This window comes from Mesoplodon bidens, assembly GCF_964165515.1.
Source record: "Mesoplodon bidens genome assembly, contig: HAP1_SCAFFOLD_186, whole genome shotgun sequence".
Taxonomy (NCBI): domain Eukaryota; kingdom Metazoa; phylum Chordata; class Mammalia; order Artiodactyla; family Ziphiidae; genus Mesoplodon; species Mesoplodon bidens.
This window is the reverse complement of record NW_027671824.1, coordinates 921,217-947,609: the sequence shown is the minus strand read 5'-3', so window position 1 is coordinate 947,609 and position 26,393 is coordinate 921,217. Positions and strand designations below refer to the sequence as shown.

The 26,393-nt window shown below is 41.2% G+C and overlaps 1 pseudogene across 1 annotated transcript in view; it reads left to right on the top strand.

Annotated features, from left to right (window-relative positions):
• Positions 1-18,723, top strand: part of LOC308610974 (putative helicase senataxin) — a 61,489-nt pseudogene extending 42,766 nt beyond the window's left edge. Inside the window, exons 16-24 of the transcript in view lie at positions 509-580; positions 2,278-2,427; positions 3,600-3,707; positions 6,968-7,155; positions 7,776-7,868; positions 9,556-9,720; positions 13,170-13,268; positions 13,874-13,961; positions 17,971-18,723. The product of the transcript in view is annotated as a putative helicase senataxin (transcript). The remainder of the gene's footprint in view (positions 1-508; positions 581-2,277; positions 2,428-3,599; positions 3,708-6,967; positions 7,156-7,775; positions 7,869-9,555; positions 9,721-13,169; positions 13,269-13,873; positions 13,962-17,970) is intronic.
• Positions 18,724-26,393: the final 7,670 nt, after the last annotated feature.

Sequence of the window (26,393 nt, the reverse complement as noted above, 5' to 3'; positions counted from 1 at the left end):
GCCCTGGCGCACATGTCATTATCAGAGTCCATGCGTGGAGTACTTTGGGGTTCCCAGGCTAGGGCTGGATTGGCCAATTTTAACTGAAAGAGCAGGGTTTTGGTAAGTAGCTTAGAGGGTCTCTTATCTAAAGGGCATATAAGGGGAAGGCACTGGATGGCAGAGGAGACTGTTGATCACAAGAGCTTATGTTGGCTGGTGGGCCGGTGACTCCACGGGCTGCCATCTAGGGCGTGCATGTGTGTGAAGGGGCCTAGTGTTAGTTTGGGGTCTCTGCAGGCTGCTTGGCCAAACAAAATGGATGCCAGGGCATCAGTACCATGGAGTAGCTTAGCTAAACTCTGACACACAGCAATACAGAAAGACTGGTATAGAGGAAACACACTGGGTGAATCAGTTTTTCATTGGTAAAGTACTGGCTCACCCTTTTGAAATGTGAGGCAGTCCATTGGAAAGCATTTTAAAATGCTTAATTTAATTTTAATGATGGCATTCTGATTTTTTCCAGAGGCAAGAATTAGATGAAAAAATTGCCAAAGTTTCACAAGAAAGGCAGGAGCTTTCTTCTAAAATTAAAGAGGTAAGTAGTTCACCTGTAGCACTTTACTGGTATTACTTTTTCTTTTTTAAAATTATGAAATAGTTCAGACAACCTGTGGTCTTTTCTCAATTACATTTAAAAATTTGGGGGAATTCCCTGGCTGTCCAGTGGTTAGGACTCTGCTTCCATTGCAGGGGGTGTGGGTGTGATTCCTGGTCAGGGATCTAGATCCCATGTGCTGCAACTAAGAGCCCGCATGCTACAACTAAAAGATCCCTCATGCTGCAACTAAAAGATCCCACACGCTGCCGGGAAGATCCCACATGCCACAACTAAGACCCAGCGTAGCCAAATAAATAAATAAATAAGTAACTATTTGAAGATACAGGAAAAAAAAATACACATCTGAATTCAGGTAGAGTGACAGTGGCTGGGATGTGGCCCAAGAAATATAAGCACCTTTTTTCTCAGTTTTTGGCTGAAAGCATACACTCCTTTTCCTTGTTTCTGATCACAAAAAATCCTTCTATAACATGTATAACTTTTCCCAGTTTTCTTTGGATATAAAAATATCAACTAACATTTATATTGGTCAAAGCTAGAATGAGCCAGGTGTGTACCCCATCACCAGCATGCAGCCCTTAATGAAATGAATTGGCGGTCAGGGAAAGAGAGGGTAATACTCAACCGGTAATGGTATTTGTATTTTTGAGCTGTGGTTTTCCTCTTGAATGTATTATTGACCTTCTCTGTGTGGCTAAATAAATATAATTGAACTTAATGTGTATTTCCACTAGCAGTTTGTTTATTTAAATCAAAAGTTATGTGGAAAGCTTTTTATTAAAACTTTAAGCTGAGCCCAAAATTAATCTTCCCACATTTAAGGATGAAGTCCATGTTTACCTGTATTATGGTTTTTGCCGCTGATCACATTGTTCTGTGGGCCATTAAATTAATTGTCCTTGGCAGTTTTACTCATTAGATAGCTGAGAGGAGAGGTATGTGACAGTTAACATGTGAGCACCAGAAGGCCACAGTTGCCACCCTCTCTTCACATACATGCCTTGGCCTCCATGGTTGAATCTATCACATGTTCAGGGATGATTCACGACAGCTTTTTCAGGAGGGGAGATAGGCTACCTGAATCTATGATGAGAGTACTAGTTTATTAATTTGAACACTGAATGATATGCATTGTGAGGTGTCATTCATACTGTTAGTCTCCATCACAGTTTATTCCATTATAGTCTGGACCAAGGTTGTTGGATTCCACTGTGGAACTAGAATGCTTGTCAGTTTCACAGGCGTTTTTGTTGGTACTATCCCTTATAAAAGAACAATATTACATACTTAAAAACTAACAGCAAAGTGTATGTTCAGGCTTAGTTCTGATCCTGGTTTTACTCAGATAATTGCTTCACAACTCAGTAGAATTACTTAATCTTTGCTTATTCTGATACCTTCCCTCATACGTCAGGCTGTAAGAATTGTAATCCACTTCGACCAAATTAAACCTGAATAAATTTTTCTTAATGTGCTTATTATTAACTCATGTTCTGAGATTAGACTCCACTGCAAAGTGTTCTTTCTGGTGGCTTCTGATTATCTTGAATGTTTCTTCTCTTTTCTAGGCTTGAGGTTCCTACCTAACATTTACTAGACATTATTCTGCCACATAATAAGCGTAGTTAAGAATTTATATACAACTGAATGTTGATGAACTTTTATTCTCTTAGGTTCAAGGATGCCCACAAAAGACACAGAACATCATCATCTTAGAGTCCCACATCATCTGCTGCACACTGAGCACGAGTGGTGGTTTGCTGCTCGAGGCTGCTTTCCGTGGGCAAGGGGGTGTCCCCTTTAGTTGTGTCATTGTTGATGAGGTCAGTAAGCAGTCGGCCATACAGCTTTGCTAGGAGTAAGGAGTAAGTCTTAGATGAAGAGTGGCTGCCGAGATGTTGACAAAGTGGTCTTTGCATCTGATTTTGACCTGCCATTACATATGTATTCTCTTATGTTGAAATACGCTGCTAATGACCCACCACGATGAAAATTGCTTTTTCAGTATCGGGACTGTAGTCTTAGAGATTCCTGATTGTTCTTCATAAAATCCCTCCCAAGGATTATTCTAGCTCCTGCTTGGGATATCTCTGGTTACCTTTTTTTTTTTTTTTTGCGGTACGTGGCCCTCTCACTGTTGTGGCCTCTCCCGTTGTGGTGCACAGTCTCTGGACGCACAGGCTCAGCGGCCATGGCTCATGGGCCCAGCTGCTCCGCGGCATGTGGGATCTTCCCGGACCGGGGCACGAGCCCGTGTCCCCTGCATCAGCAGGCGGACTCTCAACCACTGCGCCACCAGGGAAGCCCTCTGGTGACCTTTTGAAGCATTTTTAATATAACTCTGGACAGCTCTGAGCCACCGTATTTTCAGCTAACATCTTTATTTCTACTTCATTCATTGAGCAAACATTTATTGGGTACCTACTGTTTGCCAGAATGTAGAGCCAGAAGACAAAAGAGATGGAAAATGAGGTACAGAGAACCCATCCATGAGATCCAAGATCCAGTATTCACCAAAACGAAGGAATAGAAAAGATGGAAGTGATGAAATAATTGAAGGAAATGCCATTGAATTGAAAAGAAGCTTGAGTCTTGCAACTGAAGCGGCCTACTGAGGAGCAAGGAAGAGAGAGGGGGTGGGGCACACAGACACACAGTCCCCCCAGGCATGTGCCCAGCAGGGACAAAGAAGACAAACTGGGGACATGACATGGCCCTTCTTGCTTATGGGCTGCTTCCCAGGTGGTAGTGGCACCTGAGTGGTGGCTGACTTCAAAACGTGTGTGGGTCTTTTTCCCCCGCTTCGGCATTTAGAATGTTTTTGTTGTTTTGTTTTCTAACCAAAGGAAGTTCTTATTTTTGATCTTTGGTGCAGAAGGAGAAAGTGTATGTTTCTGAATGGTTAGGACACTTGTGAATTGGATAGACTGTATATGGATAAATAAATAATAGAGATAATTCTGATTATGTCTCCATTCTGTACTCTCTTACCAAGGCCGGACAGTCTTGTGAAGTTGAAACTCTTACTCCACTCATACATCGTTGCAACAAGCTCATCCTTGTAGGAGATCCTAAGCAGCTCCCTCCCACAGTCATTTCTATGGTATGTTTTTTCACATTCGTGTTGCTTTAAAGTGGTAGGGCCTTGTTTGGGTTTTTGTTTTGTTTTGTTTTGGGCGGCGGGGCGGTCTTTCTTGGATCATCATCTCTTATTTGCAAGGATAAATAGGGAATGGCTGAGAAAAGAGAACCACTGTTGAGAGCCTTCATAGTGAAAGTCTCCGGAAATGTTCCTTTGTTCATAATGTGCTTATGTGTGTGTGACAGGAGCAGTGTGAGTGTCACAGACCAGAAGTTTAGGAGGAGGATGTCCCATGTGCAGTGGGCTGTTCCTTTGGGAAAGGCAGTGTGCAGCTGTTCTAAGGGCTGTATCTGATTTATTTTAGTAACATAAACACCAAAACAATAATAAAAGAAAAACTTTAAAAGCAGGGAATAGAATCCAACCTCCTGATTTATCTTTCAATATGTGCAAATTTGAGGAAAACAGTATAAAGAGAAATTATTCTTACAGTAACGTTTTCAATTTTAGGATTCTGTATCCTATAGCACAGGAAAATGCCGGTGTCCCTCACATCCTCTGAAAGGGAAGGTGGTGAAAGGAAAGAGGTTGTGGGCTGTGCTTGTGGGAAGATGAGCACCAAAGTTGTGGTTCCCTTCACTTCGTTTCTTAAATCTCACTAAAGATGGCTCCTAGAAATGCACAGCAGAATCAGGATTCAGATGTTTTGGGTAATCTTCATAGGTCTAGATGACGGTTTTGAAGTTTAATGAAATTTGAGCATTTTACTGATACATAGATTATTTGTACAAATATAGAGTAGTGGCTGCATAAACTGTCCCAGAGAACAGACCATTTTCACAGCATTTCTGTTACGTTATGGAAAGAAAGCAGGTTTTTTTGGTTAGTATTGTTTTTGACTTTGGAATCATCAAAATGATAGTGCAGTTCTTTGACGTCTGGACACTCGTGCGTGACTGTTCAAGGGAGTAGCCTAGGAGCGCCCATGTCCCTGAGTGAAAACCTTGTCCATAGGACAGAGCTGCTGTGGGGGGTTCTGCTTGTGGAGACCTAGGAGGAGCCAGCTCTGCCCTGCATTCTTTGAATAGTTGCAGTATTTCAGAAACCTACTGATTTAACTTCCTGAAGGGCCTTAGCACGTGGTTAGTGAAAAGGGTTGTCGATAGGCCTCAACTTCACTGTCTCCTTTGGTGATTGATTAAAAACAGCAGAAATGAGAAAAATCCATTCGGGCTTTTCTTACTGTTGCAAAAATAATAGAGGCTTATTGAGAAGATTCAGAAAATAATTACAAAGTTAATTTTCTCAGCATGCCTTTCTAACCCTAGGGATAAGTACTATGAACAGTTTAGTGAGTATTTGAACAGTTTGTGGGCATGTGTGTTGACTTTTTTTCAGTCTGTGTTCATTGAGTGCCAGGCTAATTCAAGCACTGTTTTTAAGTTCTGGCGTCATGACAGTGACGAAAATTGACAAAAATCCCTGGCCTCTGGCTTCCCTGGTGGCACAGTGGTTGAGAGTCCGCCTGCCGATGCAGGGGACACGGGTTCGTGTCCCAGTCCGGGAAGATCCCACAAGCCACGGAGCGGCTGAGCCATGACTGCTGAGGCTGCGTGTCTGGAGCCTGTGCTCCGCAGCGGGAGAGGCCACAACAGTGAGAGGCCCGCATACCACAAAGAAAAAAAAAATCCTTGCCCTCATGAAGCTGACATTCTAGTGGGTAACAGACAGTAAATAAGTTACTAGATTCAGAATGTCAGATGGCTATAGGGAATGTATAAATTTGTGTATATGTATGTAGTTTTTTTTTTTTTTTTAATTTATGGCTGTGTTGGATCTTCGTTTCTGTGTGAGGGCTTTCTCTAGTTGTGGCAAGTGTGGGCCACTCCACATCACGGTGCGTGGGCCTTTCACTATCGCGGCCTCTCTTGTTGCGGAGCACAGGCTCCAGACGCGCAGGCTCAGTAATTGTGGCTCATGGGGCCAGCTGCTCCGTGGCATGTGGGATCTTCCCACACCAGGGCTCGAACCCTTGGGTCCTGCATCGGCAGGCAGACTCTCAACCACTGTGCCACCAGGGAAGCCCTGTATGTAGGTTTTGACCTTGTTTAAAGGTGGAAGAATCAGTCTGTACCAAATTACCTTTTTTTCCAGTCAGTAAATAGATCAGGGATATATGTTCATGTCAAAACATAAAAATCTCCATCATTTTGTAGGATGGACTCAGGTTTTTTTTCTGGAAGTAGATGTGTTACCTCATATAAACCTCTTTCTTTTTTCACAGAGTGAAATAAATGCGGTTTTTTAGCTAACTTGAATAGATAAACTTTGGGGGGTATAGATGAAATTGCCAAATGTCTACTAAAATATTCTCTTTAATTATACAAACCTATTTAATATCACATATGTAAATAATCACATATATAACTAATATAAATAAGAAGTAACGCCTGTTTTCTCCACTCTGATAGTTTGTGAAACAGGTTTATTAAAACTTTGCACATACATCTTCAACGCTCATATTGTCAACGTCACTCATAAAGATTGCATCATCCTAGTGGGTTTTCCAGAGCACATTTTTTGCTTCTAGATTATTTAAGACGTAATACTTTTTGAATCTTGATATGATGCTACCATTGAAAAGTATATCCCAAGGCACGACCGTGATAACATTAAGACAGTTTTCTTCGTTTGTCAATTAAGTCACTGTGTTTCAGATCACAGGTTTGTAACCCTTTCTTGGATTTATGAAATCAACTTAATTGCCTGTGTCCTCCACTAGAATGTAAGCTCTGTGACATTTGATCTTCACTGTAGACTGACAGCACCCCAAATTTTAGCTGCTTGGTATATGATGGATGGATGAAGAAAGTGGTCTTTCAGAGGCTTATTTACAATGGCATTCATTATTTCTAGTTGTGATAGCATAGCCCAGAAATAATTGTTAAAATCTGGGTTACAGTTCTTTGCTGCTTTTATCATTGATTCTTTCAGGGGACCCCTGTTAGCACCTATAAAATAGCGAGAGTTGTGGTCATTCACAAGATCACATCTCGTTCATAAGCAGTATGTGGGTTTTCTAAATAAGGGGAAAATACCTTAACTTTTGTAGTCAAGCTACATGGCTTTTCTAGGGCTGGAGTCGGAAATATCTTCTCTCTCTGAATCTTTGGTTGTTGGTAATACCTTGTATATTTGAGAGGTCAGTGATTTTTTTTTTTAATAGTGGGAAAAGTACACATGAATTCTTGCAGATTATTGTTTTGTTTTCCTCCTTTCAGAAGGCCCAGGAGTATGGCTATGACCAGTCGATGATGGCCCACTTCTACAACCTTCTGGAAGAGAACGTGGAGCACAACGTGATTGGCAGGCTGCCTGTCTTACAGCTCACCATTCAGTACAGGATGCACCCAGACATATGTCTCTTCCCTTCTAATTACATTTATAACAGGAACTTGAAAACAAATAGGTGAGCTCTGTTCATTGCATGTTCACCTGTTTTATTTGTAGGTTTGGCTGCTTAGGAAGAATAGCTCTTTTGTTGTGCTTTTAGGTCTTGTTATTAAAAACACAAAGGTTTAATAATTTTAATTACAAAAGTCCTATTGATTGTAGCAAATGCAGATAAATGAAAAGAAAGGGATAAACCCAACCCCTATTGATACTACCCAGAAGTAATCACTGGTAACATTTTGTTATATCTACTTCCAGTCCTTGTACTATGCACATCTTTTTTTTTTACTTTTTCTCCTTTTTTTGGAGGAAAAAAGCACACCATGCTCTACATAGTATACTGTAGCATGCTTTTTTCACTTACTGTATTATGAGTAACTTTCCAATCATGATTGTTATATTTTAATTTACATGGGTCATTCTCCCTAGTACTAGAATAGAAGTGAAATTCACCTGCTACCTCTCACTAAAATATGTTATTTACAAGTATTTAATTTTATTTAAAAAGAAGGTCCTTCTTGTCCTCTTAACTTTCCCTTGCTCTCTTCCACAGAAAGAACAAATAGTAATAATAATTCTAAAACATTTTCTCTTGTAATTTGACTTGCATTGTAAATGGTGGCTGCTCTTTTGTAGAATGACAGAGACCATTCGGTGTTCATCTGACTGGCCATTTCAACCCTACCTCGTGTTTGATGTTGAAGATGGTTCAGAAAAGCGGGATAATGAGTAAGTTCTCCTTTTTCTTCAGTCCCCACTGATGGTCCCAGAATTTTTGTATTGTTTCTGTTCATATTTAAATTCAAAATACTTTCCATATAAATCTCTCTGCCTAGTGTCAGTGCACAATCATTTTCTTTTAGCTGGGTTGATAACTTCACCTTTTCAATCATAAATTACTGATGTCTTTATATATTTCAGTCTTGATTTTTTTTTTCTTAACTGGGTAATGGGGGTTATGTTACCTAAAATGCGGTCAGCACTTCAGTAGATCCATGCTGAGATCCCAGCTGTGAGTAAAACAGACGTGGCCCCAGTGCAAGGCTGCTGTGGTCCAACAGGCGAGACAGACATTAACCAGGCCATCACCGTGGTGATTAATGGTTCCAGTTGGGTTAAGTATTGTGACGGATAAGTACAGATACAGTTGAATCAAGGTGTGAGGCAGAGGGTGGACAATACTTCCAGCATGTTGGATTGTGAATCAGGTGGTTTGTGAATGACAGCACAAAAGGAGCAGTGGTTGCTAATTAGCAAGCACCTCAGAGGAGCCGGGGCTTCTTGTGAGAGAATAAAGGAGGAGGAGCCCGGAGGCTGCATTTGTTAGCACAGATAGAAATGCCACCCCTGCATCATGACGTATGAAGAAATAGAAATTCCACCTCTGTGTCAAGAGAGAGCTGCAAAGCAAGTGGTGTCCTCCATGAGAATAAGATATTAGTTAATAGTGGTGGAAGGAGGGGCCCCTCAGTGAAGAAGTTAGAAATACGGAGCAGTTGGCTGGGGGGTTGCTATTCCAGAGGGACTGTGGAAGTTGTAGTGGGGTCTGTTGGAATGGAGCAGGGGATTGAGAGTTTACCGCATAAGTATTATGGAGATGGATGTTCACGGGAAGAGAGTTGGCCTGAGAGGTGACCAAATAAAGCTTTCAGGTATGGAAAAGAAAGCTAGCTGACTGGCTTGTCCGTATAGTAAGTCTTGAAATTAGAATAGTGAATATTTAAGGCTTTAAAGTGAGACAGATAAGGTAGCCTCGGGAATAAAGTTGCGCGTGCAGGGCATCCCCCAGTGTGCACACATGTTGCATTTGGTATGGTGATGAGGGAACGCATTGTAGTTCAGGAGATGAGTTGGGAGTGCAGGATGAGGCCAGCAAGGACAGAGGACGTGATCCTGCTGTAGGGCCCCGTGTTTGTTCATCTCTGGGAGCCGGGTCACATTTAGTCCGTGTGGCTGCCATTCTCTCGGTCATGTGGTGCATGATCTGCATGACCTGTGGTGGGGAATGCAGGAAGGTATTACATCTGAAGCACTTTTCTCAGTGTTGGGAAGATAGTCAATCCTTAATGTTAGCTATTCATTAGTCATATCTTCATTATTATTATGAATACTTTCGTTCTCACTGTGGCTATCCCTGTTTTAATAAGTGAAGAAACTGGTGCCTTAACATCACGTAACTCGAACCACTTTTCTCTCCTACAACTTTGTGTTTCACTGGGCAGTTATTTTTATATTTATTCATATGTACAATATTAATGGTCATTATAACAGCCTCTTTGAATCACTGCTGACTGAATAAAGATGAAACCTACCTATGTACCCTTTACTGTAGTGGAAAACCAAGTGGAACTTAACTTAGCAATTGGACTGCTATTAGTTTTGATGTGTTGTATTTTTTTGTTTTCATCTTATTTAGCTCATATGTAAATGTTCAAGAAATAAAACTGGTAATGGAAATAATTAAACTTATGAAAGACAGAAGAAGGGATGTTACTTTCCGAAACATTGGCATAATAACCCATTACAAGGCTCAGAAGACGATGATTCAGAAGGATTTGGACAAAGAGTTTGATAGAAAAGGGTGAGGCATCTCTATTTTTACAGAGATTTTGAGTTTTTCTGTTGAATTAAAAAGAAGAAAGAGGGGATAGAAGGAAAGAAGCAAAGGAAACTTAACTCTAGGGAGTGGTCTTAGACCCTGGTAGTATAGAACAAGGAGACTAGGACCCTGGCTCCATAGACTTGTGCTGGGAGGGAGTGTGGTTACACGTGTAGCCCCTGCAGATGGAGTGCCTCCTGCCAGTTCAAATGTCATCACCGTTACACTTGACAATGGAAGTGACTGAGAAATTCTTCAGGCCTTTACCTTTAGTTGGATGACTTGTTATCTGAATTCTAACTCTACTGAGAATCATGTATTCACATTTTCACTTACAATAAATTATTTAACCCTTTTAGTGCCTTCATGTATAGGGTGAAGATCATGTTTTTGTCTCCTTTATACCTCAACAGTAAAATAAAAAATTAAATATTAGAAATCCATTAACTCAAAAGTTTCTGCACCTAGAAACACACAAAGTACCAAAATTGACTCTAGGAAAAGCCAGAAACTTTGGATAGACCTATTAAATGTAAAAAGAGTGAGTTAGTAATCACTTTCCAACAGAGAAAAACAGAGGATCAGGCTTCACAGGTGAATTCTGTCCAACATTAAGAATTAGCACCAGTCCTATGCAAATGCTTCCAAAAAATAGAAGGGAACACTTTCTAACTCATTTTATGGGGCCATTATTACCCTGATACCAAAGCCATGGAGACATCACCAGAAAAGAAAACTATGGACCAATATCCTTTATGAATATGGATGCAGAAGTTCTCAACAAAATAATGGCAGCTGAACTCAACAGCATATTAAAAGGATTATTTACCACAGCCAAGTGGAATTTATCTCAGGAATGCAAGGTTGGTTCAACATATGAAAATCAGTCAGTGTGATATACCGTATTAAAGGGGGAAACCCCACATGATGGTGATCATCTGAATAAATGTGGAAAAGACATGTGACTGAATGCAGTAACCTTTCATGATAAAGATACTCAACAAACTAGGAAGAGAAGGGAACTTCCTCAACCTAATAAAGAGCATCTATGAAAAACCCACAGCTAACACATCATACTTGATGCTAAGATTGAAAGCTTTCCCCCTATGATGAGGAAGGATGCCACTCTCTACTCTCTCTACTTGCACTACTTCTGTGCAGCACTGTATTAGAAGTTCTATGCAGAGCAATTAAGCAAGAAAAGGAAATAAATGGCATCCATATTGGAAAAGAAGAAGTAAAAGTGTCTCTTAACAAATGGCATAATCTGGGACTTGCCTGGTGGTCCAGTGGTTAAGACACCATGCTTCCACTGCAGGGGGCATGGGTTTGATCCCTGGTCAGGGAACTAAGATCCTGCATGCTGTGTGGCCACAAAAAATCCAAAAACAAACAAACAAACAAAAAAACACACGCAAAAAGCTAACAACAACAACAAAAAAAAACAAAGAGCATACTCTTACATCTAGAAAAACCTAAAAAAATCTATGCAAACTACTGGTCCTTATAAACAAGTTCAGCAGAGTTGTAAGGTACAAGATCAGTATACAAAAATCAGTTGTATTTCTTTACACTCTAGAGAAGTCTGAAAAGGAAAATTTCTTAAAATTCCATTTACACTAGCATCATAAAGAACAAAATACTTCGGAGTAAATGTAACCAAAGAAGTGTGAGCTCATACACAGAAGGACAAAACGTTGTTGAAAGAATTTAAAGTACTAGATAAATGTAAAGACATTTCATGTCCATGGATCGGAAGACTTAATATTGTTAAGAGGGCACCATTCCCCAGGTTGATCTACAGATTCATTGTTACCTCTGTAAAAATTCCAGCTACCTTCTTTTACAGAAATGGACAAGCTTATTCTAAAATTCACATGGAAGTGCAAGAGACCCTAAATAGCTTGACAGAGAACAGTGTTGGAGGGCTCACACTTCCCTCTTTCAAAATTTACTACAAAGCTATCAACACTGGTACTGTCATAAGGGTAGACAAATATAGACCAATAGAATAGAAGTGAGATTCCAGAAATCAGTCCATACATTCATGGCCAGTTGATACTCAACAAGGGTGCCAAGCCTACTCATTGGGGAAATAATAGTTTTTCAACAAATGGTGCTGGAATAACTGGATATCCACCCGCAAAAGAATGAATTTAGACCCGTGTCTCACACTGTATAGAGTAATTAACTCAAAATGAATGAGTGCTCTGAGTCTAAGAGACAAAACTATAAAACTTACAAGGAAACAAAGGTAAATTTATATGACCTCAGATTAGGCAACAGATTCTTAGATATGATACCCAGGCACCAGTAACCAAAGGAGAAGTAAATCGGCCTTCATAAAAATTAAAAACTTATGTGTTTCAAAGGACACACTATCAAAAGAGTGAAAAGACAACACACAGAGTGGGAGAAAATACTTGCAAAATATTTATCTGACAAGTCATATCCAGCATATATAAAGAACTCATACAACTTAATAAAATGATAATCTAACTTTTTAAGCGGGCAACGGATGTGAAGAGCATTTCTCAAGATAAACAGAAATCCAACAGGCACATGAAAAGCTGCTCCACATCATTTGTCATGAGGGAAATGCAGATCAAAACCACAGTGAGGAGATATCATTTCACACCCACCAAGATGACTATCATTACAAAAAAAAAAAAAAAACAATAACAAGTTTTGGAAGGGATGTGGAGAAATTAGAATACTTACACATTGCTGATGAGAAACTGCAGAAAACAGTTTGGCAGTTCCTCCTAAAGTTGAACATAGAATTACCACGTGACCCAGCAATTCCACTCCTAGGTACATACCTGAAAGAATTGAGAAAGGGTTCACACAAAAGCTTGTACATGAATGTTCGTAGCAGCATTATTCATGATAGTCAAAAAGTGGAAACAACCCAAATGTCCCAAAATGGTACATAGGTAAGAAGTAAATTGTGTATCTGTACAAGCGAATAGTCAGTCGTGGAAGGAATGAAGTACTGTTACCAGTCTACGACACGGATGAACCTTGAAAACATTATGCTAGGTGAAGGAAGCCCAACACAAAAGGTCCCATATTTTATGATTCCATTTATATGAAATTTCCCATGTAGAAAAGTCCATAGAGACAGACAGTAGATTAGTGGTTGCCAGGGCCTGGGGAGGGGGAGATAGAGACTGATGGCTGATAGGCACAGGGCTTCTCTCCTGGGTGATGGACATGCTATGAAATTAGATAGCGGTGATGACTGCACACTGTAGTGAATGGACTCAACACCACCAAATGGTGTGCTTTAAAATGGTGAATTCTGTGTTATGTGAATTCTACTCCAGTTTTAAAAGATAGCACTACAAAAGTAAGAAATACTACTGTATAAATATGTATATTTAATAATTATCTTTTTTCAGCAAATATGTTTCTCTCTTCGTAAATAGGCCAGCAGAAGTAGATACCGTGGATGCCTTCCAGGGTCGTGAGAAAGACTGTATTATTGTTACATGTGTCAGAGCAAATGCCATGCAAGGCTCAATTGGGTGGGTAACTGTCATCATTGATTCTTTGCTTGTTTATGATCCAGAGTTAGATCTTTTTAATCACTGTTAGAGAATACCATCATTTGCTCTATTTTCTTTTATAAAAAATTGAGTAATATCATGAAGGTTTCTTTTTTAAGTTGTGAAGTTGATCCACTGTTAGGTCTGCTTCTCTTGGTACCTTGTGTATTAACCCATGTCACAGTGTGAATCTGTTGTTTCACTTGATAAGAGTGAAACAGATTATTGAATCCAGTATATTTTGCAGGGGCATGCTCCTCTCCATGGTATGTGTCATAATTGATCTACTATCATATTTTTAGGATCTTTGAAGGCTTAAAAATCATACCATTAAAATTTCCAATATCTCATCCAAGTCAAAATAGGAAATCGACAGACAGATGCATCACTTTGAAGGAAAGCACTGGGCCTCTTGTTTGTTTGCTGTCCTTAATGGGAATTGCTTCTGTGTCGGGTCCTGCACCACGAGCTTAAAGCAGGAGCCCAAGAAAAGCTGTCTGAAATGCCTGTGTCTCACCTACACTGACATGCCGAGTCTTTCTGAAGAAAGAAGTAACTCTTTTTTTTTTCCTTCTATTGCTTAGGTTTCTGGCAAGTTTGCAGAGATTGAATGTCACTATCACACGAGCCAAGTACAGCCTCTTCATCCTGGGACATTTGAGGACCCTGATGGTAGGTACATTCTAGAGGACCGGGGAACTCCAGAGTTTGCTCATGATGACTGATACCGGGTTGAGGTTTTGTTTTTATTTTTCATCAAAGTGGAAATGATTTTGAGGCTACAAACAATAATGAGCCTCTTCCCACTGGTTGTTTTGTCCTCCAGCAGCTTCTTCCTGGGAGCTTTTATAATGCCTAAACCGCTCACCCTTTCTTAGCCCAAGACCCAGGTATCCGTAGTGTACTCTCAAGATGAGCTTTAAAAAAATTGTATCTACATCGTAGAATTGTTAAGAAGACATGTAAACCCATATATGTAAAGTGCTAGAAGATGGGTTAGCACTTAGTAAACACTCAGTAAATGTGGCTATTAGCCTAGCTTAATGCCAGAGAGAGGGGGAATTTGCAGGAAAGTGCTTGGATCTTCATTTCTGTCTTGGCACTTAGAGCAGCACTGCTTGCTGTTTCCCTTGAGGGGTGAGTGGCATCAGAGCTCATCCATGCGTACAGATACTCCTGTAGAAGGAGGGGCAAGTTTACATGTGTAGTCGACAAATAGTAATAGTACAGCTTAATTTGGTGAACCACAGCTAGATAAAGCATGTATTTGCCTGCCTCATTAGGTGTAATAACTCAGTTTCTCTAATTTCTGTATTTAACAGAGTCATTGTTTTATCTCAGGAGAGGTGCCAACTCAGTAGGATTTTCCCCTGTTTTGGTTAGTTCCACCAGAGGGCGCCCAAATACAGTCTTTCTCATTCAGCTCTTACCTAGATTTGTGGTCTTCAACCTTTGTTGTTTGTGTACCCCCTTGAAAGAATGTTTAAAAGCTGTGTATCCTCCGCTTTTAAGTTTATATTGAAAATGTTTCATCGTTAAGTGTTGATAAAGATTTTGTTTCTAATGTATTGTAAATATTTGACATTTTAAAAGAAAGCTATTAAAAATAAATCCATTATGCCACTCTGAAATATATCCAGTGGAATAGAGAGCAGTGCTATTCTTTCTGCTCTTTAAAATTGAATTGCCATTTATACTGTTTAGGATAAAATTCAGTGGGGGTAGTTTATATATTTTCATAATTAAAAGGCTTTCTGTTAATATGACTATTAGGCTTTTCTGCCACAAAAACTTTACATGTAAATTTGAAAATTTAAAGAATTGGTTTTCATAACGATTTGGGGAAACTGTGTGAAGGGTGTGTGGAACCTCTGGACTGTTTTGGTAACTTCCTATGAATGTATAGTTACCTCGAAGAGTTTTTTAAAAAAATATATTTTTCCTGTGACCATAAGGATCTGAGTATTAACAAATGATATCTTGTCAGTTGAGTAACATATTAACAATTACTCTTTTCACACAGTTGAATTTTGATAATGTTCAAACCCGAAAAGTAAAATGTTTATAGAGTTGTGTCTCTTAGATGCCCTGATTGCAGGAGCCTTCATGGGCACCCCTCTGTTTACCACCCCCTCTATTTGACACCCAGGCGTGTTTACCTCCCCTAGCTGTGTGCCCTGTGGTCAGATTTGGGACAGGTGAGACTTGTGGTTGTGAAGGATGGAGTGGAAGGGCAGAAAAGCCCCAGGAGGACATAGGGAACTGGGGTTTGGAAGCTGAGGTTTGGAAATTGATTCCCAGAAAACGTGCTCACATCCCCCCGAGTAAGTCTCTGTGAGCCCCAGAGTCACCGTCACGCAGATTTGAAGACCACTGACGTCTAGCTGCAGTATAGACGTTATTATCTTCACTCTGGGAAGCCAGTGTGGCAAAAAGAGACCGACAGAACAGAGTAGAAAAACTTCCAGTTTATCATTTGGACTTCGCAATCCAACTTGCGTATTTGTCCTTGGGCTTCCCCCTTCCCTAGCCTCTTTTTTTTTTTTTTTTTTTTTTTTTTTTGGTTTTTCAGCCCAGTTTCCCTTATGGAGATAGAATCAGTGATTAAGGCACTCGGTTTCCTCTGAGAAATCAAGACTAATAGCCCCTTCTCAGAACTGTTTTTGTGATCTAGGGATTGGATTAAACAGCAAGTTTAGGTGCAGTAGAATTGGCAGAAATAGCAGCAAGGCCATCTGCTTTACATCTGCTTTCCAGCCACAGGGTAGGACTCTCAAGAGCTCTCCTGAGTCAGGGAGATCTGAGCCTGGTACTGCTTACATGCACCTTCCTGATGCATGCGGTCACCGTACCGTGCACTTGATTTACGTGACTTACTTTAAAAGGCCCTGTGAGGTCTGCATTGCCACCATAGTTTATCAAATCCAAGAAGCCAATAGTTATATAATGTGCGTCATTATTTTATGCTCCACTATTGAACTGTGACACTTTATTTTCACTTAGAATTTTTGTCTTATAGTGACTGAAAGAACTCTTTTAGACTTCAGACAGATTTTTATTGGGTTGTCCAGAAGGTTCATTTGTTTCTTTTCTGTAGCATCTGAATGAACTTTTTGGCCAACCCAGTGTCATATCACTCTTGTTCATACCTAGGAAAAACAGCAAAATAGGTAGACTAAGATACCCCTGAAAGCATCTCACTCTCAGACTAACACTCTGGTCGTCCCCATTCACCATCCCATGTACCCTTGCTGATGCTCGAACCATTCCCTGTGCAGTCAGAGGCATGTCATGAGAGGGCCCCACTGTGGTCCCGGGGTTTTTTCCAACTTCTGATCTCCATTCTCCAAGTTGTAGTGCTGGTACTTTCTTGTCTTATCAGAGGATGTCTGTGGAAAGATTTTTCAGGCAAGAGCCAGGACTCATTCTTTGTAGAAGTGGTTTGTTGACTAAAAGTCAAGCGGTTGTAGTCGCCCAGCCATGAATTCCTCCAGGATTACATACATGGAAACTGCTGTCTGGCCTAGAGGCACCCTAAAGTCAGAAATGGTAAAATGTGAAAATAAAGTGCATTTTATTTATTTTATTTTATTTCAACGCACATTTTAGAGTCATTTAAATAAAATACTATTCATACCTTACAGTGAGGAAACAGGCTCAGAGAGGTCAAGTGATTTGACCAAGGTCACACAGCAGGTCAGTACTATGTATGCAGCTTCACTGCTATACCCTTACCCACCTTCATGAATAGTGCAGGAGCCCCCATGAGGGGAGCTATCCTTTCCTTCTCTTTCCTTCAGTCTCTGTCTTTTTTTCCTCCCTCATACTCTCTCTTTCTTCTGTCTAAAGAGGCCCAAGTTCTGATGGTTGTAAAGAAGCAATTTATTGCTGAGGAAACTCTAAAAGGAAGAGAGGAGAGATGCGTGAGTTGGGTTTTTGTTTTGTTTTTCCGTTTAGATGTGCTTTTCATAATTTAAACTCTTCTAGAAAAGAGACACAAGTGAGACAACATCTTTGGAATAGTTATCTCAGCAGATTAAGATGGTTTAGCCCTTGGGAGTTTGGGAAGCCTTTGGGAATTTGATGCAAGCTGTGGTCCTCTTTCTAGAACAGTCAGCATGCACTCAAGAGTTAGAGCTTTCTGAAACCAAGCCTTCCTCTTCCAGAATGTTAGCCTTGGCCGGAGACAGGCAAGACTCTAGGGTCAGCAGTGTCAAAGGGAACTTGGTGGGATGACGGAGCCCTTCTGTGTCTGTGTTGTCCAGGATACTAACCCTAGTCACATGTGTCTGCTGAGCACTTGAAATGTGGCTGGTGCAACTGAGGAAATGAATTTTTAATTTTATTTAATTGAAGATTAAAGAGCTACATGAGGCTACCGGCAGTTGGTACAGATTTGCATGACAGCTAATTCACCACGTGGCCTGAGTATCAGTGGTAAAATGATGGAAGTACTTTCTTAGAGGTGGTTCCCAGTGTTCTGTTCTAGCAGCATGGCTTTATAGTTTTGTATTCGACCTTATTTTTCCTTTCAGCCTTGTCTGAAAAGTAATGGATTCTTGAGAATCTGTTCACGAAAGTATACTTACTATTTGTTCAGAAGTGAAAGCTGGAACCTCTGCTTCCCAAGCATATGAGTGTTTCTTTGGGATGTAATTTTCTTCCTTCTCTTTGTTTCAAGGAAAACCAGCATTGGAACCACCTGATTCAGGATGCGCAGAAGCGTGGTGCCATTATTAAGACTTGCAACAAAAACTATAGACACGATGCAATGAAGATTCTGAAACGCAGGCCCGTACTGCAGAGAAGTCTGACTCACCCTCCTGCTATCACCCCAGAGGTGTCCAGACCCCAGGGCAGAGTGCCCAGCAACAAGCTAGACAGTGAATTTGCCAAGATGTCTCTTGCTTCTTCCCTGTACCCCGCACCCTCTGAGTCCAAAGAAGCCACTGTCACTGTTACTGCAAAGGACCCTGAAAGGCCACCCCTTCAGGACTGGCTTCGGGACCCACGACTGCTTAGGAGGATGGGCTTGGGCTGTGAAGCCAAAGGGAAGTGCCTCTGTGAGCTGCAGCCCTCGAGCCCCCGGTATCCTGGAGCAACGCCTCCCTCTGGAGAGCCAGGCTCCCCCGGAAGTCACCAGGATCTGACCAGTATCAGGCAGCAGGCCCCCGCCAAGGGAGCTGCTGTGAACAACCACAGACCTCATATGCAGTGTGATCCTCCAGCTGCTAGTACCAATACTTCCACGAGTGAGAGAAGATGTGCCCAGGAAGGGGAGGCACTCAGCCACAGGAGGGAGACCAGGGCCTTCACCAAGGGGGATCAGGAGAGGTGTGGCTCTCTGAGCCACCACACAAAGAGGAACTCAGGCTGGGACGAGAGGGGACTGGAGGAGGAGGACAGTAGCTTGAAGAAGAGGAAGCTTTTGTAGTGGAGCCAAATGAGACTGTCAGCCACAAGCATTACTGCACATTTCAGATGACCAGCTAGTAGGACTGTCCAGATAAGATTATATTTTTTTGTCTTAAAGGAGTTTGTGTGCTGTTGGAAAACAGAAAATGTATCCTAACACATGGGCCTCTTGGTCATCTTCAGTACATTTTGTCAGTTGCAAAAGCTTTCAGAAGGCATTTGTGTATCAGTAATAATGTCCTCAAAGTCGAAGACTTAAAATGTTGATCTCTTGTTCTTCTGTAGGAAAGGTCAGACTGGAGGATTTTAAGAGGATGCTGTAAAAGTTGGAATGTATATTTGTATAGCAAATAACAGAATCCTCTTAAAATTTAATCTGGTAGACAGCTTTTCTTTCCCCTGCTTAAAATGTTAATCATTTTCAACGGAACCAACCTTATATTAAAAAAAAAAAAAAAGATGGGAGCAGGGCAGTTCCTTTCAGAGATTGTTGTAGCAAACAGACGTTTTTAACAGCCCAGGTGGCCTGAGAGAAGTGAGTCAATGCGTTGGGTCAGAGTCCTGTTAAACCAACTGGAGTGTCCTGGGCAAGACCCTGGGAAGCAGAGCTCTGTTAGGTGAAGTTCCACTCCTGCACCTTTTTAGACGAGGCACCTTGGCACAGGATGTTTCATTTCTGTGATGAGTTTGTCTGCCCATTGTAGTCAGCACGTAGTTCTCTAGCTAAAATTCTCATTCTTCGTGAGATAGAAGAATGTGAAATGAAAGAATAATTCTTGAAATGTCATTCAGATCCCCCCAGCATATTGTGAATTTCCTGAAACTGGTGGGTTACAAATCCAGTGGTTGCCAAGTATTGGAGCAGTGCTGGGGTGGCTTGTGGAAGCCTGGGGATCACCAAGAGAATCCAACTCATGAAAATCTGGATGTTTAACATCTTCCCAAGGGATACTGGTCACCAGGCAGCTTGAGAACCAGTTAGGGCAGACCAGATACAATATTTTAGGCAGGAGAGAAACATCCTCTAAAAAGCGAAGGATGGGAGAGGAGTGCAAATGCTTGGGAGTTGAGAACAGGGAGAGAGTTGACAGATTGCCTGTCATCTTTGGAAACCATCGTAAGTGACGCAAATACACCGCTGTGGTGGAAGATCTGGTTAGAGGGGTTGTGCTTCTGTGAAAGGAGGTGGCCATGGTGGGTGGTGATTTGAGAGACTTGATGGAGGGCAGGGCTGCCTAATGTCAAAGTCCAGTTTTCCAAGCGCACACACACTGATGTTGAGGTATCACAGACTGAGAATCTGTGTTAGTAACAGTTGACCATTGTTTGAACTAGCGGTTTGTAGTGAATGCTTTGCAGCCCTAGTTAATTTGGGGGAGAAAGCATGCATTCCTGAAGACGAATGTGCACCATTTGAAACTTTTTCAGTCATCTGCTTTTTAAGCAAAAAGGGCTTTGTGTTCATCAGGAATTCTACTGAAGCAGGTTATTAAGAGCTTTCAAAAAAAAACATTTGGTTGCCAAAGGTTTAAGCATGCTACTTCTTTGTTACCCTTGTCCCTCCCTCTGGTTTCCAGACCTCTGCTGATGGGATTGAACAGTCCTGTCACTCGGGGAGCACGTGCTCTGTCCCCACAGTTAGCCCCTGCTCCCTGTTGACAGAGGCGGGCTGAGCCCCACTCTGGGTAGGGGCTTCGTAAGCTTCCTGCCTGGCCTTTGGCAAGAAAGCTCATTGTTTCTTTAAGTTTACTTTCCTGCTATCTTGGTAAAATGCTTCATTTAGCAGACACTTGTAGTGACAATGTAGAGAATCTAAAACCTGTAAGCTTAGAGAAGAGGCATGCTGGAAAGAGCTGGGGTCAGGAACTTCTCCCACTCCGCTCACACAACACGTGAAGTAAGTGCTCCCCACCGTACGTACTTTGCTGCCCCACCCAAACGATGTTATTTCCAGTTAAGTTTGGTGCCTGTTCTCACACGTTGTGTTCACTTTTGGTCCACCTTCCACCTGGTCTGGCAACGTGAGAATTAGTGCATCATCTCTGGTAATGAGCAAGCCTGTGTCCTGACAGCCTCTCCCAGCAGGAAACAGTCATACCTGACATTGCATTGGAATCGATTGGTGGTTCCTGTTGATGTATGTATTTGCATGAAGCATTTCATATGTACAGTGTGGCCTTTCCTGATGTGGCTGTCAGTGCAGTGTTGTTGATTGGTGGTTAACCTTACTGCAGGTGAAAAATGCAGCTGTTAGTTTCGTCCTTGCCCTGGCGTTAAAGAAAGTGGCCTTCTTTCAGTCTTAGTTCTTTGAACATGCATATATTGTACTTAAAAATTTGTTTTGCTTCTTTGTATATAATTTGCTTTGGATTTACTATGCATAGTTTATTGAGTTTTTGTTTTCATGTATTATCAGGAGGAAATTTGATAAGTACATGTGATTAACCTCCTGTAAATGAGTTTTACAACAAAATTGTACTAAACTATTTTCTAAAGTTAGTTGTACAGATTGATAATTTTTTTGCTGTAGTTTTGATTTGTTCTATGCTCTGCATTCCTAGCTGGGATTTGGCAAGCAATAGCCCTGTTGTCTTTGTTAAAACCTGAACATTAAGGGAAAATGGCAGAATTAAAAGTGGAAACAAGAAAACTGACGTGGTTTAGGAGTTATGTGTTTTTGAATGAAGGTTCAAGGTACTTCCCAGATACTCCATTTAGTCTGCCATTAGATTTATTTTATGCCACAATTATCTGGTGGGGATTTGTTTTATTCAGGTTTCTCATCCAGTCCACAACCCCAGCTCTCCTTGCTTCTCAGCTGTTCTTGGAATCTTACCCGTAAGGTTGCAGGGTGCACTGTGGCTAGTTGTGGTGTCAGTTACACGTTGACGTTTGGTCCAGAAACGCACGCTCACCTCCAGGCTAAGATTGGGGAGCGGGTGAGAGAGGAGGGATGGATGAACAGTGACCCACGAAAGGAGCTCCCGGGGCGCCAATGGGGGCGCAGGGAATAGATGGCCAAGTTGGGGGTCACCACTGCTGGTTACAAAAGTACAACTCGTGTTATAAAAGCAGTGGCTTCAGGGGGTGCAGTCAGATGTGCTGTGCTCCGCCAGGACATGGGCACCATCAGCTTCGCTGTGCCTCCCACTCATTCCGGATGGAGGCACCAACCACCCACGAGCGTAAAGTGACATACGTGTTCTGGGGCGAGATCAGCTTGCCAAGTGACCTGATGGGAGGTGAGCGCTCTGCGATGGCCATTTTATTTGTGGAATTTGTTACTGCAGCAGCTGGAGCAGTGATTTTTAAAGTCCCTCCTGAGCAACACGCACTGTCACCACCATCTCCTGGGGTTCACCATTTATTTTTTGAGGAATAAATAATTCAGGGAGGAAACTAAAATTTAGCTTCAGCTTAAATAGAATTCCCAATGTTCTGCAGCACCGTGAAGGCTGGTTCTGTACACAGGGGGTCCCTCCATAACTCTGAAAGGACCTGAGTTATCGTCACCCTGTCCTGCTGTACAGAAGGCATTTGCCAAGTCAAATGGCATAAATGGTGTCTGCAGTTGGAAGGTGCTCGGAACCACAGGAGCTGCCTTTGTGCTCTCTTCGTTAGAGCTTGGGCCCAGCCGTGCTGGTGGACACTGTTGCCTTTGGTCTAAGGAGTCTTGCTGCAAATCAAATTGTTAGTAGTTTTCAGCCTGGGAGGTGCACTTTGGAGTCACCTGGGGGAACTTCAGAAAAATTCCCACTCCCGGGCCCTACTGTAGAATTCCTGATTTCATGGGTCTGGGGGCAAGTACTTGTCGCCTTTTCCTTTTTTAAACTTAAGCTTAAACTCACTCTCAGGTGTTTCCGTCGAGTGGCCAGCCTTGCGGCCTGGCTCCTAAGGGTTCAGGAGGGAGGGGGAGCAGCCTTGGGGCCCATCGGGGTCACGTGTGCCTTCCTCAGTAATGGTCCCCCCACGGGCCCTGAGTGGGGCGAGGCCCACCACCAAAAACCATCTGGCCATCTCTGCTTTTGTTCAGAAGGAGATTCCCAAGGGCTGCAGAGTGGGGCTGGGGAAGGAGGTCTGGGAATATATCCAGAGAAAACCATAATTTGAAAAGATACGTGCACCCTGATGTTTATTGCAGCACTATTTACGATAGCCAAGCAACCTAAATGTCCATCCCCAGAGGAATGGATAAAGAAGATGTGGTACATATATACAATGGGATATTACTCGGCCATAAAAAAGAACAAAATAATGCCATTTGCAGCAACATGCGTGGACCTAGAGATGGTCATACTGAGTGAAGTAAGTCAGAGACAAATATCATATGATGTCACTTATATGTGGAATCTAAAAAAATGGTACCAATGAACTTATTTACAAAACAGAAATAGAGTCATAGATGTAGAAAACAAACATGGTTACCGGTGGGAAGGGGAGGAGGAGGGATAAATTGGGAGATTGGGATTGACATGTACACACTACTATGTATAAAATAGGTAACTAGTAAGGACCTACTGTATAGCACAGGGAACGCTTCTTGTTAGTCTGTAACGGCCTCTATGGGAAAAGAATCTAAAAAAGAATGGATAAATGTGGATGTATAACTGATTTGTTTTGCTGTACAGCAAAAACTAACACAACATTTAAAATCAACTATACTCCCATAAAAATTATTTAAAAAAACACAAAACAAAAACCACACTGCCACCATTCAGGTCACAGGGACATATTTGGGTTCCTCTGGTCAGAGGGATGGGTTTTCTGTGAGGATTTTCCCACAGTCCCCGCTCACACGGGCCTCTTTTCCTGGTCCTCCAGAAAACTACAAAACATTGCTGCTGCTTCCTTTACCAAATACCCACCCTGGTCATTGCAAGTATCTGAAATAGTTAATTCTGATCTTTTTTTTATAGTCTACTGCCATAAAAAGGCATAAGGGCATCACTGTTTTTTTTAAGTGCATTTATAAATTAAATCTTATTTTTTTAAATTAAACTTTTTTAAAGAAAAAATTGGAAAATTTTATTTGAGCCGAATTTGAGGATTCTAACCCAGGAAGAGCATCTCAGAAAGCTCTGAGAACTGTTCCCTAATTTTCTTTTTAAGCCCTTTAATTGCCACCTCTTCTAGTATTTAACCTGATCTAGTGAATCTAATAAACTCATAAACACGGTGAATCTCTAGTTCTTTTAAAAATACCATTTACATACGTACACTAATATGTATAAAATGGATAACTAATAAGAACCTGCTGTATAAAAAAGTAAAATAAAATTCACAATATAAAAAAAGAAACCAGAAAACCTGAGGTTTCTTTTCCTCACATCAAAAAATAATAATAATAAAACAAATAAATATCATTTAATACAATGTTCTTAAATTTTCCATTTAATCCTAAACTGAGTTATTTAGTAGGTTTCTAATTGAAATAACAAAACTAATCTGAGATGAATATGCCAAATTCTCTTCAATGTTAAAAACGAGCCATCAAATACACTTTAACACATACAATTTGATCTAAAAACATCACTATCGTTTTAATTTACTACATCATCTCAGATTTAATTTTCAGTCTTTACAAAGTTAGAAAGCAGCCACTAAGGGAAGTTTTTATCTTCCTGCGTGAATTAAGGTTGGCATCCCAAGCAAGTTAAAAAACAAATATGTGACCTGGGAATGGTGTATGTCCACAGTGATTCTCAGACCACTGATTGGCACAGACCTGGCTCTTAAAACTTTTGTGAAATAAATCATACACATCAGACTGTATATAAGTGATGTAAAAGGAAAGACATAATAAAATAGACACTCGTGTACCCCACACCCCATCGTAAGTAACGGCACTGCTGACACCTGGAAAGGTCACTCCATGTTTCTTCCAGACACTCCGCCCCACCACCCCCTTCCACCTAGTTGTAACCCGAATTCTGAATTCTGTAGTTTGTATAAAGTTTCACTGCACACCCCCAAATTATACTTACTTAATTTTGAAGTTTATGTGTTATATACAATGGGTATTCTGGAGCTGACTTTTCTCCCCCTCATCCTTATATTTCTGAGATGACTAGCCGTTATCCACTCTTTTTGGGTGGAGGGTAGTATTCCCTTTTAGGAACACACCCCAGTTAGCCCGTTCTACTCTGATGGACTTTGGGGTTGTTACTGCTTTTCCTGTCACATTCCTCTGGTACCCACGTAGAAGAGTTTTCCCAGGCAGTGCTCAGACCTTTGTCACATAGGGACACAGGACAGGAAGGCACTCCAGAGCACCCAGACGTGGATGTTTCTGGGCTTGAGGCTGTGACATCAGAGCTCCAGACAGCAGCACGGTCAGATGCTCCCTTCCCCAGGAAGCAAGCCAGGAGTACTGCATGCCAGATGGGGACTGATTGGAGCCCCGCCCTTTGCATCATAATCCCCTTATCCCACCAGTAAACCCCTTGGTCACAGGAGCCAGACTTTGTGGGTTCCATTCTTAGTAACATAAGTGCCTTGATTGGAGTACTCCTTACCTAGCAATCTAAGGTAGTTAGGGGTCTAGAGACACATCCTGTGGTCCTAGCGATGTTGGAGTTACACCCACCTCTCTGGGGCAGAGTTTCAGCGCCAGATGTAAATAGATCCCGGTAGCTGGGAACTGTCCACAATGTTATGGTTAGGTGGGGGTTATAGTTTTTTTTTTTCTGTATACGTGTATATATGTGTGTGTGTGTGCATATATTTGAACAGAGTAAAGAGGCAATGGAACAGGAAGCATAGGAATTCTATGGAATGGGAGAAAAGATTTGCCAACTACATGACAGCTAAGGGACTAATGTCCAAACATAAAAGGACACAATTAAAACAAAAGCTGAATAATCTAATTAAAAAGTGGGCTGAACACTTTAGCAGATATATTCCTCTCATAGGAGACCTATGAATGACCAACAGACACATGAAAATTTGCTCAAGTTCTGCACTAGTAAGAGAAATGCAACATAAAACCACAAAAAGATATCGACTCACACATTTTATAGTGGTCATTATGAAAAAGACAAGACATAAAAGTGTAGTCAAGCATGTAGAAAAAAAGAGAACACTTACAGACTGTTGGTGGGAATGTAACTTAGTACAACCACTATGGAAAATAATTCGGATGTTCCTCAAAATAGTAAAAACAGTACCACCATATAACCTAGCAATTCCATTTCTGAATATACATATTTGAAGGAAATGAAATTAGTTACTTTACTGAGATATTTGCACTCCCTTGTTCACTGTATTAATATTTACCTAAAATATGCAAGGCATAGTCATTAACTATGTCATTGTTTATCAATGGTTAAATGAATCCTTTTAATGTGCTGTTGCATTCTCTTTGCTAGTATTTTGTGGAGGATTTTTGCATCTATGTTCATCAGTGACATTGGCCTGTAGTTTTCTTTCTTTGTGACATCCTTGTCTGGTTTTGGTATCACGGTGATGTTGGCCTCCTAAAATGTGTTTGGGAGTGTTCCTCCCTCTGCTATATTTTGGAAGACTTTGAAAACAATAGGTGTTAGCTCTTCACTAGTTGTTTGATAGAGTTCGCCTGTGAAGCCGTCTCGTCTTGGGCTTTGTTTGTTGGAAGATGTTTAATCACAGTTTCGATTTCAGTGCTTGTGACTGGTCTGTTCATATTTTCTATTTCTTCCTGATTCAGTCTTG